Source organism: Hibiscus syriacus, unplaced genomic scaffold (genome assembly GCF_006381635.1).
Source record: "Hibiscus syriacus cultivar Baekdansim isolate YM2019G1 unplaced genomic scaffold, ASM638163v2 tig00000715_pilon, whole genome shotgun sequence".
In the NCBI taxonomy this organism is placed as follows: Eukaryota; Viridiplantae; Streptophyta; class Magnoliopsida; order Malvales; family Malvaceae; genus Hibiscus; species Hibiscus syriacus.
Window position 1 is genome coordinate 996,795 of NW_024061811.1, and position 17,258 is coordinate 1,014,052.

General features: G+C 37.9%; 1 pseudogene; it reads left to right on the top strand.

The window, feature by feature from the left end:
• The first annotated feature begins 4,027 nt into the window (after positions 1-4,027).
• LOC120210053 lies at positions 4,028-4,976 on the top strand (annotated as a pseudogene).
• Positions 4,977-17,258: the final 12,282 nt, after the last annotated feature.

Consider the following 17,258-nt stretch of genomic DNA (forward strand, 5'->3'; position numbering starts at 1 on the left):
GAATCAATCACGTCGACATTTCTTGATATGTTGAAATGTAGAAATGAAATAAAGACCATTGAAATATTTGTTCGTCTCCCTAAGACATTCAACAATGATTCTGAAGTTGATTTATAGACAAGAGTTGTTGGTATTAAAGAGTGAATACCCTGGAAGTGCAATGAATTGGCCGGTTGACGTGCATTAGTGCTGGGAGTTATCCAGCTCGAGTTAACTAGATATTCCGGTAGATCGACACAAATCGTAAATGCTCTGAATTTGTTTCTCCTTTATCAGCTCAACACTAAGAACTTAATGCCCAAAATGCCTCTTTTTCCTGAATAATGGAATCACTTCTATTATAACTAAAAACACAAGTAACTTTGATGCAAAGGATTCTAAATACCTTTCTGATTACATAATACCTACGAAAAAAATATATGAATACTATATGATCCTAATAAACCATGTTCTAGATAAATGATGATTATATCGGCTAATAAACTTTTTCGATAGTGATTATAAATTTTGGCATTCTATCGGTATACTGAAGATCCGTGTTTTCCTTCCCGATAAGATTATCAAGTACCTCTGAATAATATCTTGAGCCTCTAATGTGTTCCCTGATCATACGGATGTTTTCTCTGATTTTAAAAGTATGTCTCTATTATCTGAAATACAGGTTGACCTCTGATTTCTGTTCTGAACTTTGATATCTGTTTTGATCTCTGATTTCTGATATGATTATGATCTCTGCTCTTATTTATGATCTCTATTTATGGACTGAAATTATTTTTATACGGGGTACTCTGGGACTCTGGTATGACTGAAGACACTGGCAGGTTCAGTTGCTTTTGGTAATTCCTTGTATAGGTTCAGCACCGACTGGTAATTCCTTATGGACCTAATGCGACTCTTGGGTTGGCTCATGTGCCTAGTGGTAAGATCTTATGGACCCTAAGGCACTCCCTTAGGGATAAACCACTGCTATGTGCTTTTGGGTAAGGCCTTATGGACCTGAGGGCACACCCTCAGGTGGGCACCTACGCTTCGGCTAGGGTAAGACCTTACGGACCCAAGGTGCTCCCTTAGGCTGGCTCATACGCCCTTTTGGGCCTAGGGTAAGTCGTTATGGATGCAGTTCTGGGAAATTGCATATTGGCGATCGGTTGGAGGGCTTTACTATGGCTTTTGAAAAATATGTTTTAAATTGTTACTGTTTTAAAAAAATTGTACATTTTCACTGGTTCTGTGAGAACACATTAGATACCCTGTTATGATCTCCTGAACCTAGTCCTCCGAATGTTTACTCTGAACTGGAAGCTTCTTGTCTTTTACAACATGTGATATCAGTGGGACCTCAGCTTAGCATAAAAATATGTATACATCTGAATCAACAATGAAATGTTATGGCTTTCCATTTACCTGCATTTCCTTCGGGTTCATCTGGTAGTTTTGTATTACTGAGCTTTCCAAAGCTCACTCATTGACTCACATTTCCAGGTTAAATGAATCAAACCAGTGCAACTATCGACGTCAGTAAGAGAGTTCCACCGGCGTTGCTTGCAGAGTACGATATATGTGATTAGAGGCATGTAGGTTATGTTTTGTTTTATATACGAGTTTGAAATCTGTTTTATTTATGAACATTGTTAAATTTTACTGTTGTATTTATAAATTGTTTTATTATTTTAAGCGTTTTAACAAAAAGTTTAATTTTTCTGGGATTTTTACGGTAGGTCGCTCTGGTGACCCTAATGTGACACCTCGGATCGGATCGGGTCACCCTCATTGGTCTAAGGGGGTTACAAATAAAACAATTAATATATATTTTAGATTTTTATATATTTTTATTAAAAAACAGTTTTCATCCCTAGAATTTTATAAGTTTGTTCCTTTTTAAATTTTCTAAATTAGTTTTTTAACATAAAATTTTGTATCCGTGCCTTGTACAAACACTCTTTTGTTATAGAATTCTCCAAAATATTAATTTCCATATATGTATAAAAATGTCATGAATCGTTTAAACTTCAGTCAATAGAATTGAATAATTACCTAAATTACATGAGAAATCAAATATTATAAATTAATATTAGATTTAAATAATATATTTTTATTAATATTATAACGACTAAATAAATAAAAAACAAAGTAATTAAGGATAAAAATGGTATGATAGAGAGATTATTGATATGAAATGGAGAGTGACATTTCAATTAAGACTGAGAAATGTTGGTGGTTTGTTGTGTACGGAGCATGCATCAATGATTCAAGCTCCACCACGCACTAAATTTGCTCTCACTAAATATATTTCTTATTACATATTACTTGTGAACGGTAAAAAAAAATGGGATATTCCTTTTTCTTTTAATTTTCTATTATATTTTGAATATAGAATAATTAAGTTATTAGATTAAATAAGTGTTATTATATAATTTATTAACTGTATATCAGTGTATCAAACATTCAGATAAAAAAACGTACCACTCCAGACTGGTATATATAATACTGAGCAGCGGAGGTGAAAGCACTCAAAATTAAAGGCAGTTAGGTCCAGAATACACAGACAATGTCTCGCCACAGACGCCAAGCCTCTCGAGTCCTACCACAGGACCTAACATGGGAAGGAGAGGAGCAGCCACCGAAATCCAGCTTCTCCTCCCAACCAGTTTCCACTCCATACGGTCGTCAAGGCTCTAATGCTTCAACCACGCTCGCCTCTGAAAATCCATCCACTACTCTTCATCAGGATTACTCTTCCGGGAACCATTCCCTGCCGACTCCTCAAAATAACCCTTCTGCAACCACCAAACCTTCTTCGAATTAAGCAGAAACCACCAAGTGCTTTTACATTTATCCTTGTGCTACTTTCTTTTTTTTCTTCCATCTGTGTTGTTGTCTTGCTAAGCTGAAAAGCTTTTTGTTTGGTATAATATGTCGTGGCAACTCTTGCTTTAATATCTGCAATGTTTTTTTTTTCTTTCTCTTTCTCTCTCTGTTTACACGTTTATTAAGTTTTGCCCAATAACGCAGAGATCATGTGGGAATAAACTTGATTGAAGAACAAATAATGGGGCGGAAGATATACTCCCTTTATTCTTCGAGGAAAAAAAAGAGCAAGTTTAGCAATGATTTTCACGCAGGTTGTTTGGAAAATGAAAGATGCATGGTTTGCTCAATATATAGCATCTGTAATGGAAAGCATATTGTAGGCAAGCCAAGAGTAAAAATATATTCAAACTCAACTTTTGAAAATCACTTATTTTAGAAAATGGATTCAAGATGAAAAAAAAAACGATTTTGATTTTTCATTCTCAAGTCTCAACTTCAAATTTATTTAATTAATCAAACATTAATGTAATTTAAAAAATATTTTTTAAAAATAACATATATAATTATAAAAAACTTTATGTGTTTTAATATTTTATAGAACATTATAAAAATAGCCTTCTAATTATTATTTTTTAAATAAGTATTCACATGACTTTAATAAAAACACATTCATTGAAAAAAACACTAAGAATCATTTTTTAAATTTAACATATTTACTACTGATAATAGGAAAAGAAAAACTTTGGAGCTAAACCCATGAAAAGCCTATGATTTTTTCTGCCCAGTTACTATTAGGCCTTCTCAGAAGGAGCCGAAATCTACAACACATTTGCCGCTTTCCTTTTTATTTTCTCTACTAAATTCCCATATATTAAATGAAAATAATATAATTTAAAATTATCTAACTAAAAATATATAATTTTTTATAACATGATTTTATGTTAAGTTTTAAAAGTTTAGATTTAGATTTTAAAAATATGCAATATTAGTTAAGATCTTATATGATTAAAAGATAATAAAATAGACTCTAAAATTACATATATCTATATTTATTTTTATTTTACTTTTGGTTGTATAAGTATTAATATAATAAAAAATATAATCATTGTATAAATTTTGACAGGTCCCACCTACTGTACTTACAATGTGTATAAAAACTATAAGAAACCGTTAATTTCTTCAACCTTTTCTCACAATATAGTCGTAAGCTCCCACATAATGACGGATTACAGCGGAGCTATCTCACTTTCTCAACCGCACATCTGCGATGACGACACATCTGCGCACAGCCCTCGGAGTATCCCAGCTTCTCCTGGCGGATGCGTTGACTTTTCTTCCTATTCTAAAACTCCTAGCAACATGATTATTACCCTTGATCGCCATCGCCAACAGACTCCGTCGTCATCCGAGAATTCTGCAAGGAAGCCTAGAGGTAGGCCTCAGGGTCCAAAAACAAGCCCAAACCTCTCACTGTTATAACCAGAGACAATGATTTAGCTATGAAACCGGTGATTCTGGAGATCTCCGCTGGTTCCGATATCATTGATGCTATTATCAGCTATGCTCGTAGAAACCGTGTCGGTATTAATATTATCAGTGTAACTGGCTCTGTATCAAACGTCACCCTTCGCCATCCTGTTGCGCAAGCGCGTGCATTCTCTCTTCAAGGACCCTTTACTCTACTCGGTTTGTCTGGCTCATTCACTGCATCTACTTCTTTATCTTCGTCCAACGAAACACCTCAATCATCTTCGTCGTCAAGCTATCCAACTCCTAGTTCCTTGTCGTCTAATCTGTCGTGTTGTTTTGGTGCAACTCTTGCGGGTGCACAAGGGAAAGTATTTGGAGGGATGGTAGGAGGGAAAGTAATGTCAGTAACGCAGGTGATTGTCGTGGCTGCTACTTTTGTAAGCTCTGCGTTTCATAGGCTACCATGTGAAAGTGGTAATGATGACCACCATAAGAAAACCTTGTCATGTGTTGACGATAACGTTGGTGGCGGTGGTGGGGCTGTTGGAGCAGCCGAATCGAGCTCTACTACCGGCATGTCCATGGCTGTTTATGGTGTAGCACGTCCCACTCAACTCAATTGCCAGATCTCACCTGATGCCATGCCTTGGGACCCTTCCTCATGTCCTCTTTGAGTAAATAAGGAGGACGTGTGATGTTTTTAACCTACTTTAGTTTGGTATCTTTTTGGTTTTACACCATCGTCTGAAGCTCTTTTTTTGTTTTTTGTTTATTTTAGCTTGTAATCATTTACATTTCCTTGCTATAATTTAAACGACAACTAGTTTTATATATGTAGTTTATAAATAGATCCTCAGTGACCAAAAATATCTTATAATATACGATTTTAATCAATTTTTTCCGGATTTGCCAAAATGACCAACAAAATCGCAATGCGATCGCTAATTCGCAACGCGATCTCCATTATCGTAAATTCGCGTTGCATTTCGCGTTGGATAGTTGGAAATCGCGTTGCGATGGTCTACAGTGTCGTTGCGATTTTCCCAATTCGCAATGCGAATAAGTAAATCGCAACGCGAATTGGGAAAATCGCAATGCGATACTTACTATCGCAATGCGATAATACAAAATCGCAACGAGATACTGACTTTCGCAACGCGATTCTGACTTTCGCAACGCGATTTACATAATCGCAATGCGATTTTCAAAGCGCCATTAGTATCCTGGCCAAGTATTTTTATTTTTAAATTCCAAACACGAATATTAATATATTAGAACACTAAACCGTCCACAGTATATCCCGTAATCGCAACTCATAACCTAAAACCTAAAATCACAACTCAGTCCCATCTCCATCTCTCACTCTCTCACCCATCTCCGACGAAATCCGTCCCCATCTCCGGCGAAATCCGTCTATCTCCATCTTTCAGAGCCACACTCACAATCAGAAATAGAAAATCAACCAAATCAACCAACGATGGTTAGTTTTTTTAATTATTTTCTTTTTGAAATTTTTTACATTATTATTAGGTTTTTCATATTGAAATTGATGATAAGTTTACTGGTAATTTCAATAATAGATTAACAATTTCACTTAGATTGCTTATTAAATCAACCGAGAATCGCAATGTGAAATGAAAATCGCAACGCGATTTTAGTTTCGCGTTGCGATTCTCTCGTTGCGATAGTCAAATTCGCGTTGCGATAGTCATTTTCGTGTTGCGATTTTCATTTTCAGAAACTATTCTTCTTCTGCAAATTGAAACTTGAATGAATTGCATTACTTCAACCAAAAAACAAAGACAAATAAGAAATTTACAGTGTTGCAAATTTAAGTTTGAAGAATAAACTACTACTCTTTATGTTTATTATTGTTTTTGGTATATCTTCACAGTGTAGTTTTTGGTATATTTAACTTAGTATGTTTATTGTTTTTGTAGAACTTTTATTCGGCTCAATTAACCTTAAGAAATAAAGTCAGCCTGGCCAAAACAATTGCGTCGAAGCTTTCACCTGCACAAAGAAAAATGTTTGAGGATACTTGCTTCGGGCCATGGCTGAAAGTACAACATCCCGGTGGAGATGCGATGTTGACACACCTATTTCTTCAAACCATGACTAGGGATCTACCAGATACTATACAACGTCGTGATGAAGAGATATGGTTTGATTTTCCACCGGCGTATACGTGTTTTGGGCGGGAGGAGTTTTGCTTAATCACCGGTCTACGCTTCGGACACGATAATGTAGGTCGGTACACTAGACACATTACCCGCCCATCATGGTTATCCCGGGTTTTTCCTGAGCTGGAGAGGCCGAATCTACACGTGGAAGACCTGACGATATTATTGAATAAGAAATGGTTTTACTCGGATGGATGACGTCGACGTTGTCCGAGTATGCCTTCTAATTCTTTTGCATGCCGGCTTTTAGGCAGAGAGGCCAGACAACCTATTCCAAATGATCTAATCAAATTGGTAGAAGACCTAAATGCGTGGAACCTGTTTCCGTGGGGCTCGTATTTATGGAAAGCTACATGGAATAAGTTATCGTCCGCCTTGGATGATCGAAAAAGTTTGCATGGCGATGGTTCCAAATACACTTTGACATGCTTTATTTGGGCCTTTAAGGTAAGAATTTTTATATAATGTTTCCAAAATTATAAGTAATTATTTAACAATTACTAATGTTTGTTATTATATTGTTTGTAGATTTGGATATTTGATGCCTTTCCCGCCATGAAGACATATGCAATAAAAACTTCAAATAATATTCCCAGGGCTATTTCCTGGAAGAGGAAACGGACCTTGCAATGGGAAGATTTACTACGGTATACGACAATAAATAATGTAAGTTAACATAAATACTACCATATGTTTATAAACAAGTTATTACTAGTACACGTTTAACTTTGTTTGAGCTTTTATATTGCTAGGAGGCCAACACTCCTCTACAGAGGCTGACACCCACGGAAGCTGAGCTTGCCACTGATTGGTGGCAAGCTAGTAAGCATTTTTTTGATGGAACGGTTGATGAGCAGCCTCCAATTCGGGAGCCATCACCTCGCCCAGAGCTATCACCTCACCCAGAGCCATCATCTGATCGACCCGGCTATACACCTCCACAACGACAGCCATCACCTATTATGTCACATCATCGAGCCTCTTCTCCACCATCACCGTAAGATAGGCGACCGACAAAGATGCCACGACGTTTATCTCCCTGTTCTCCACCTCCACCTCAACGGGATGAGTTAGGGGAGTTACGTGATGAGGTCAATGCCTTGCGTGAGGAGGTCGGTACTTTACGCAAAGACGATGGTGCATGGCGTGTTGAGGTATCTACATTACGCGGTGAGGTAGCCGCTCTACGTGAGATGGTAGCATCGTTGCAGAATGAGGTTCATACTCTACGCAACGAGATAAGTTTAAGATTTTTCATACTCGTAATTCATTCGGTTGCTGCTAATACTGCTAAATTGTTTTTGTTAGTATTTGTTTTTGGTTTTGTTTTTGTCTTTTGGTTGAAGTAATGCAATCCATTCAAGTTTCAATTTGCATAAGAAGAATAGTTTACTTTCGCAACACGAAAATGACTATCGCAATGCGGAAATGGCTATCGCAATGCGGAAATGGCTATCGCAATACGAAATGAAAATCACAACGACAAAATCGCAATGCGAAATGAAATCGCAACGACAAAATCGCAACGCGAAACACAAATCGCATTGCGATTTTCATTTCGCATTGCGATTTTGTCGTTGCGATTTCATTTCGCATTGCGATTTTGTCGTTGCGATTTTCATTTCGCATTTTGATAGCCATTTCTGCGTTGCGATAGTCATTTTCGCGTTGCGATTTTAAGTTTCGTGTTGCGAAAGTAAACTATTCTTCTTCTGGAATGTTTATATATGTTGTCCTTTTAAATGTTTATATAAGTGCTTACTTCTGGAATCTTATCTGAGCATTTTGTGAACTATGATAGAATAATGACTTGGGTGAATACAATGCTAGTTTGAAACATATTTGTCTTTGTTTAATATCATGTCTGTTTATTTATTAATTATGTATTAATTTTTTTTAGCGGCCCGATAAGGTGGATGCTTTACGTCGGGTTTCCTTGCACGCGGAGTTCACGCATCAGACGGCGTGGAGTGCTATTACGTCTCCGTTCACCCCAATGGTGCGAAGACTCCGCAAAAGAAGCCCGACTCACCGGTCATCCCTCAAGAGTCCCCTCCAATCGTTCAAGAGGCCCCTATCCTCCCTCAAGATTCCCCCCCCACCGTTCAAGAGGCCACTGTCATCGTTGAAGAGGTTCCTCCCACCATTCCAGAGCCCGATTCACATGGGGTAATATATCGAAGTATTGAGAAACCCCCACCGGTTCCGGACATGATGGATGAGAGTTGGCTCTCGTATGAGTTACGGCTAGTACCCTTCGGTATCTGAAGTGGAGAGGAGACAACTACCGGAAACAATTGTGGATAATACCCTTTGGGCTAAGACTACAGTTGATTTTTATCTACATGAGCGGAGCCAATGGTGTTATACTGACATCAGCAAACTCAACGATGAAATGTTTTTGTTGCTTGATCGGTCTTGGTGGGGTGTGCTATTAGGGGTTGAAGACAGTGGCTATTGGATGGGGAGGTAAGTCTTATATTTGTCTTATATATGATTTGATTAATTGTTTAAAAATTAATGTAATTCACTAATATATGTATTTTTTTGTAAAACAGCATATCGATGCGTAGGTGTCACGTCTACTAATAATAAGGAAGCTTAGGAAAAATAAAAAAAATTCGCTATATACAATAATGTCGGCGGCCTTTCACGCAGTTTACTTGAAGAATCAACGAGATGAATCATTTTCGTTGGGCAATGGACAAGCTAAACTTTATCCTGCATGGTGGGAGGTCGATAAGGTTAGTGTTTATTTTTTAAATTTTTTAAAGGTGTTCATAAATAAGTGCGCAAATAAATGAATTATTATATGATTGCAGGTGTTTATCCCTGTTTTGGAACGTCGTCACTGGCTTCTCGTCCAACTTCAGCTCCCATCCTGAAGATAATAGTGTATGACAGCATGATCAATACATATCACTGTCTGATTGAGAGATATTTTCAAGGGATGGAGCTCTCATTTGGCTAAATTCTTGGATAAGATTAATTATTGGACTCATTATGGACACAAGAAACCAAAGAAGTTCAATGTCACAGTTGTCAGAGACGAGACCGCGCCACAGCAATCGCCGGGAGCCAGAGGGGATTGTGGTCCTCTCGTATGCCTTTGCTTGACGCGTTTGATGACGGGAAGCACATAGTTTTTACCTCCCACCGATAGAGATAGAGCTGCAGTAGGCTTGTGGTTTCGGCATTATATGGCTAGAGCAATATATTCGAGACGCTGCCTACCTGCATCCGCATTATGAAAGTGTCCATTGTTAATTGGTAAGTCAAATACAAGTTTTGTTAACATATATACTCCTTTTGGTTTGAAAATGTTTGGTTAAGTACCTAGAATTCAATAATTTGTTGTTTGTAGGTTTTAGATGTGTAGGAAGTCTTGTTTGAACAAATGTTTGGTTTCTGCAGGTTAATCCTTAAGTGAGCTGCGTGAAATGGATGTACGGGGTCACAAAGTTGTTGATTCATTGATTCAATAATTGATGAAGAAATAAGAATTATTATTATTTTTGATTGTTTAATTGATTGTAAAAGATGATTTGTAAATGTTGATTTGTTATATTGATGTGTACATAATTCTCATTTGTGTTGAAATGTAATAGTTGATTTGTTGATTTTCAATCTGTATTATGTAGAAGGCAAAACAGACTGTCGCAACACAAAACTGACTAATGCAACGAGAGAATCGCAATGCGAAATGAAAATCGCAATGCGAAATGAAAATCGCAATGCGAAATGAAAATCGCAACGAGAAAATCGCAATGCGATTTTCATTTCGCATTGCGATTTTGTCGTTGCGATAGCCATTTCGCGTTGCGATAGCCATTTTCGCGTTGCGATAGTCAAATGAATGTCTAATAAGTGATAACAACTGAACAGATCATAGCAATGTTCAAACTCAAGTTACTAATACATGGCTAACTGAAAATGTTAAAAGTGCACACAAAAATAAATAATGCAAGTTTTGTTAACATATATACTCCTTTTTCATTTCGCATTGCGATTCTGTCGTTGCGATTTGCATTTCGTATTGCGATGGTCAAATGATTGCCTTTCGCAACGCGATTCTGACTTTCGCAACGCGATTCTGACTTTCGTAACGAGATAATACAGAATCGCAATGCGAGTTTCAAAGTTCGCAACAGGTTTTAGTTTCGCAAGCCAAATTTTTGTGTATATACTACGCAGCAGCAACAACTCATAACCTAAATCCCTAAATTGCAACTCATTCCATCCCATCTATCACTCTCTCTGGCGACATCCGTTCCTATCCAACGACATCCTTCCCCATCCGGCAACAAGTCTTAGTTTCGCATCTCGTTTGTTTAGTAAATTAATTTACAACCATGAAATAATCTAATGTTGATCATGTTTGGATAGATTGTGTTTTGGAGGGTCAGGGAGAATGTTCATGGTGTTTACAATATATGCCTTTACCCATGAATCTTCAACTAAAACTGTCATTAAAGAAGTTAACTTATGAAACTCTAATGTTACGTGTTTCAAAGAAATTGAATTTAGAGCCCTAAGTGGATTTAGGCTATCTTATCAGAGAAATGGTAAAGTTTATTTGTTAACCGACAATGAAGATGTTGAACGATTCATTGCTTACATTAATGTTTCAAGTGATGATGTTACATTGTATGTTTGAACCTAGAAGTAGTATTGTTGGGTCAGTAGCGGGTAGTAATCAACTAAGTGGGTCTCAAAACCCAAACCTTTCTCTAATCCAAATCCAAATCAACATTCAGCACCAAATTCCGGTTTTCGTATTGACCATTAGACGAGATGAGCCAAGAGAAAAAATTGTGAGTACTAGTCAGTATTCGAAATTGATCTTGGTCAAGCGGGTAGTAATCAACTAAGTGGGTCTCAAAACCCACAACCTTTCTCTAATCCAAATCCAAATCAACTTCAGCACCAAATTTCGGTTTCGTATTGATCAAGACGATGATGAGCCAAGAGAAAAATTGTGAGTACTAGTCAGTATTCGAAATTTGATCTTGGTCAATACCTGGACTTTGATATTGGTCATACTCGGATTTTGATGATGTTTCAGAGAAGAAACAGACCCTGTGTAATGATTTTGATATTGGTCAATACCCGAATTTTGATGATGAAACACCGTTGCCGAGGAAGATGTTGTTGATGATAATGAGGAGGAAGTTACGACTGTGAATGAACATGTTGAACATCCATTCTGTAATTCATATAATCCTGAAGAAGAAAAAGAAGAAGAAAAGTCTCTGAAGAAAAGAAAATGCCACGGAGTATACTGGAATATGCCATAATTACTCAGCTACCGGAAGAAGAGTTGGCAAAGAAAGCAGTTGATTGTTACACAAAAGTTATTCGTATCAAGAAAGATGATTGTTTTGATACAAATGAAGACTTGAAGATAGCTTTGTATACGAAATGTGTAGAAGATGGCTATCAACTAAAAGTTAACAAATCAAGCAAAGATCGTTTCGAACAAGGTGTATGATTGACAAAACTGTACGTGCGTATGATTGCAGAGGATAAAAGATTGCGAAATATTTCAAGTTAGGACTTTTATTGATAAACATACATGTTCAAGAACCCAAGTTTTTCCTAACCTAGACAGGCAAACAAAAAGGTGTTGGGTGGTTTTCTGGCTAAGTTATGTTTTGAATGGCAGGGTATATCGGGGACATGAAATTATGACTGACATGAATGCTCGTTCAAGATTAGTATATCATATTCTCAAGCTTGGAAAGCCAAATGTTATTCCTTGGAATTGTTGAGGGTCGCCAGAAGCATCGTTTGCCCAACTGCCGGCTTATTGTCACAATTTAAAGCTGAAAAATCCTGAGTCGGTAACTCATATCAAAACAGATAGAGATGGACGCTTTGAGTTGCTGTTTATCGCCATTGGTGCTGCGGTTAGTAATCAATATAATTTTGTTGACTCATTTCTGTTAGTTACATGCATTTCAAATTTAAATGATTTATTTTTGTGTATATTATTTTGTAGATTCGTTCGTTTATTACTTGCATGCGCCCAGTTATTAGTTGACGGAGCACATTTGAAAGGTCGATACCTTGGAGTAAACTTATTAGCAGTAGCCATGGATGCTAACAATGGGATATTGCCAATAGCTTACGGGGTTGGCAAATCTGAAACCTCTGATTCATGGACATGGTTTATGGGGCATCTTAGGGATTGCATAGGTCCTATTAGCAATCTGACAATCATATCCGATAGGGAAAACTCAATTGACAACACTGTTAGAAGGTGTTTCCCAGATGCTTTTCATGAACTTTGTGGTGTTCATTTGTATAGAAATCTAAAATCAAAGTCTGCTGGTATAAAAAGCACAAATGGACATACTGGAAGGTTGTAAAGGCTATCGGGAAGTGGATTTCAATAAGCATATAAATTGTTTAAGATGTGTTTTGCCTCAGTGTGCTCAAACACTAGAAGATGTCGGGTTTGAAAGATGGTCAAGAGTACATCAACTTAGAGCAAGATATGGTTTCATGACGTCTAATAGTGCAGAATCAATCAATGCTCTAAGTCGTCATTCCCGGAAATTACCCTTACTATGTTAATGGAGTTTTTTCGAGCCTCTATTCAACAGTGGTACTACAAGAAAAAAAACCATGCAGGTATTATTTCTTTGAATTCGTAACTTATCATATATTTTACTAAGTATTATTTATTTAAATTTATAGAACATGGAACATCGTGTTACACCATGGACTGAAAAAAAGATAACGAAACGTGTTGGAAGTCAACGTCATGGAGAGTTGAACCAAGTTCAAACACTTTGTTTGAAGTACTGGATAATAACTTAAATGGGCTTGTCGATCTAAATGCAAGGACGTGTAGTTGTATGAAATGGCAAACATCTGGTTATCCGTGTGGCCATGTTATAAAAGTTGCTCTTCATCTAAACCAAGATGATTCAAGAACATACGCTATGGACTACTACACTACAGAATATCGACAGACTTATGCCGAGATTGTCTACCCTATTCCACATCCTTCTGAGTGGGACATACCAGATGACTTACAAACAGTTTTGCCACCAGTCATGGACAGAAGGCTACCTGACCGACCAAAAAGTCACGATCGTATACCGTCTAATGGTGAAGAGAAGAAGAGATCGACATGTAGTCGGTGCCAGGAATGTGGGTCATACAAGGTTGACATGTGGATCACCAGTGCCATCACAATCATCTTTTCCTCTACCAAAATATGGATCATCATCAAATCCAAAGCTCATTGGTGTCAAGAAAAAGGCAATCAAAATCGCAATCACCTTTAAAATCCCAATCACAACTGGCTTCACCTTTTGGGACTGTTAACTTAGGTGATTTTTAAATGAAAACGTTGTATTATGTAGATTTTATGTGTGAACTTTTAACATTTTCAGTTAGGCATGTATTAGTAACTTGAGTTTGAAAATTGCTATGATGTTCAGTATCACTTAATAGGCAATCATCTTAATGTCTATCGCAACGCGGAAATTACTATCGCAATGCGAAATGAAAATCGCAACGAGAGAATTGCAATGCGAATGAAAATCGCAACGCTAATTTCGTAATGCGAAATGAAAATCGCAACGAGGGAATCGCAATGCGAAATGAAAATCGCAACGCGAATTTAATTTCGCGTTGCGATTCTCTCGTTGCGATTTTCATTTCGCGTTGCGATTTTCATTTCGCGTTGCGATTCTCTCATTGCGATTTTTCATTTCGCATTGCGATAGTACTATCATTTTCACGCAGCTCACTTCTGAGATTCCTGCATAAACCAAACATTTGCTCAAACAACACTTTCTACACATCTAAAACTACAACAGCAAATATTGAATTCTAGGTATTAACCAAACATTTTCAAACCACAAGCCTATAAACATACCAATTGTTTATGGACATTTTATAACGCGGATGCAGGTAGGCAGCGTCTCCGTATATATCGATCTAGCCATATAATGTCGAAACCACAAGCCTACTGCAGCTATCTATATCGGTGGGAGGTAGATACTTTTACTTCCTGTGATCAAACGTCCAACACCAAGCATGAGAGGACCACAATCCCCTCTGGGTCCTTTCGTTTGTTGTGGTGCGGTCTCGTCTCTGCTAACTGTAATATTGAGCTTCTTTGGCTTCTTGTTTCCAAAACGAGTCCAAAATTTATCACATCCAAGAATTTAGCCAAATAAGAGCTACATCCCTTAATAATATCTCTTAAATCAGCCAATGCTATGTATTTATATGATGTCATATACTATGCCTTAAGGATGGGATCTGAAGCTCGACGAGAAGCCAATGGTTACGTTCCAAAAAGGGATAAACACCTACAATCATAAGTAATAATTCATTCATTGCGCACTTATTTATGAATACCTTTAAACTCAATCTAAAATAAACATTAACCTTATCGACCTCCCACCATGCAGGATAAAGTTTAGCTTGTCCATTGCCCAACGCAAATGATTCATCTCGTTGATTCTTCAAGTGAACGGCGTTAAAAGACGTCGGCATAATTGTATATCGTGTATTCTTTTATTTTCCTTGAGTTTCCTATTATTAGAAGACGTGACCCACGCATCGATATGCTGTTTTACAAAAAAAGACATATATTAGTAACTTACATAAATTTACAAAAAATAATCAAATTAAAATATAAGAAAAATATAAGACTTACCCCTCCATCGAAATAGCCATTGTCTTCGACCCCTAATAATACGCCCCACCAAGACCGATCAAGCAACAAATAGATATCATCATTGAGCTTGCATATGTCAGTGAAACACCCCTGGCTTCGCTCATGTAGATAAAAATCAACTGCGGTCTTAGCCCAAAGGGTGTTATCCAGAATTGTGTCCGTAGTTGTTTCCTCTCCACTTCAGATACCGGTATGGGTACTGGCCGGTAACTCATACGAGCCAACTTGAATCCATCATGTCCGGCACGTCAGAGGGTTTCTCAAGAGGGTTTCTCAAGAATCTTACATATGACGCATGTGAATCGGGCTCTTGAATGGTGGGAGGGACCTCTTCAACGATGACAGTGGCCTCTTGAACGGTGGGAGGGGACTCTCGAGGAATGATAGGGGCCTCTTCAATGATAGGAGTGGACTCTTGAGGGATGACAGTGGCCTCTTGAACGGTGGAGGGGACTCTCGAGGAATGATAGGGCCTCTTCAACGATAGGAGTGGACTTTTGAGGGATGACAGGCGAGTCGGGCTTCTTCTTGCGGTGTCTTCGCACTATTGGGGTATAAGGAGACTTAATAGCACGTGTACGCCGTCTGATGCGTGAACTCTGTCGTGCAAGAAAAACCCGACGTAAAGCATCCACCTTATCGGTCCGCTAAATAATTAAATACAAATATCAATAAATAAACGGACATGATATTTAAACAGTGAAAACAAAGACAAATATTTCAAAAACTTCAACCAAAAGACAAAACAAAGACAAATACTAACTTCACAGTGTTAAAGAATATACAATTTAGCAGAATTGGCAGCAACCGAATAAATTTACTAAGCAATCTAAGTGAAATGGTTAATTTAAGTGAAATTACGAGTAAATTTATCATCAAGTTAAATATGGAAAATCTTAAACTTACCTCGTTGCGCAGAGTATGAACCTCATTCTGCAACGATACTACATCTCACTTAGAGCGGCAACCTCACCACGTAAAGTAGACACCTCCACACGCCATGCACCATCGTTATCGCGTAGAGTACCGATCTCCTCACGCAAGGCATTGACCTCCACATGCCATGCACCATCGTTATCGCGTAGAGTACCGATCTCCTCACGCAAGGCATTGACCTCATCACGTAACTCCCTTGACTCATCCCGTGGAGGTGGAGAACAGGGAGATAGAAGTCGTGGCATCTTGCCGGTCGCCTATCATGAGTGATGGTGGAGAGAGGCTCGATGATGTGACGGATAGGTGATGGCTCTCATTGTAGAGGTGTATAGTCGGGTCGATCAGGTGAGGTGATGTGATGGCTCTCGAAGTGGAGGAAGTGGAGGCTGCTCATCATTCGTGCCATCAAGAAAACGCTGACTAGCTTGCCACCAATCAGTGGCAAGCTCAGCCTCCGTGGGTGTCAGTCTCATTAATGGAATGTTGGCCTCCTAAAAATATAAAAACTCAAACAAAGTTAAACGTCTACTATTAATAACTTGTTTATATATGATAGTATTTGTGTTAACTTACATTATTTATTGTCGCATATGGTATTAAGTCTTCCCAATCCAACAGACTTTCCTCTTCCAGGAAATAGCCCTGGGAATATCATTTGAAGTTTTTATTGCATATGTCTTCATAGCGGGAAAGGCCTCGAATATCCAAATCTACAAACAATATAATAATAACATTAGTAATTGTTAATAATTAATTATAATTTTGAAAACATTATATAGAAATTCTTACCTTAAAGGCCCAAACAAAGCCTGACAAAGTGTATTTCGACCCATCGCCCCGCAAACTTTTGCGGTCATCAAAGGCAGACGACAACTTAGTCCAGGTAGCTTTCCATATATACGAACCCCACGGAAACAGATTCCATGCATTTAGGTCCTCTACCAATATTAGCTCCTGAGGAATAGGTTGTCTGGCCTCTCTGCCTAAAAAGCTGGCATACAAAAGTAGTAGAAGGCATACTCGGACAACATCGACGTCATTCATCCGAGTAAAACCATCTTTCTTATTAAACAATTTCTTCATGTCGTCGACGTGTAAGTTCGGCTTCTCTATTGACTCATCGGGAAAAACCCTGGATAACCATGATGGGCGGG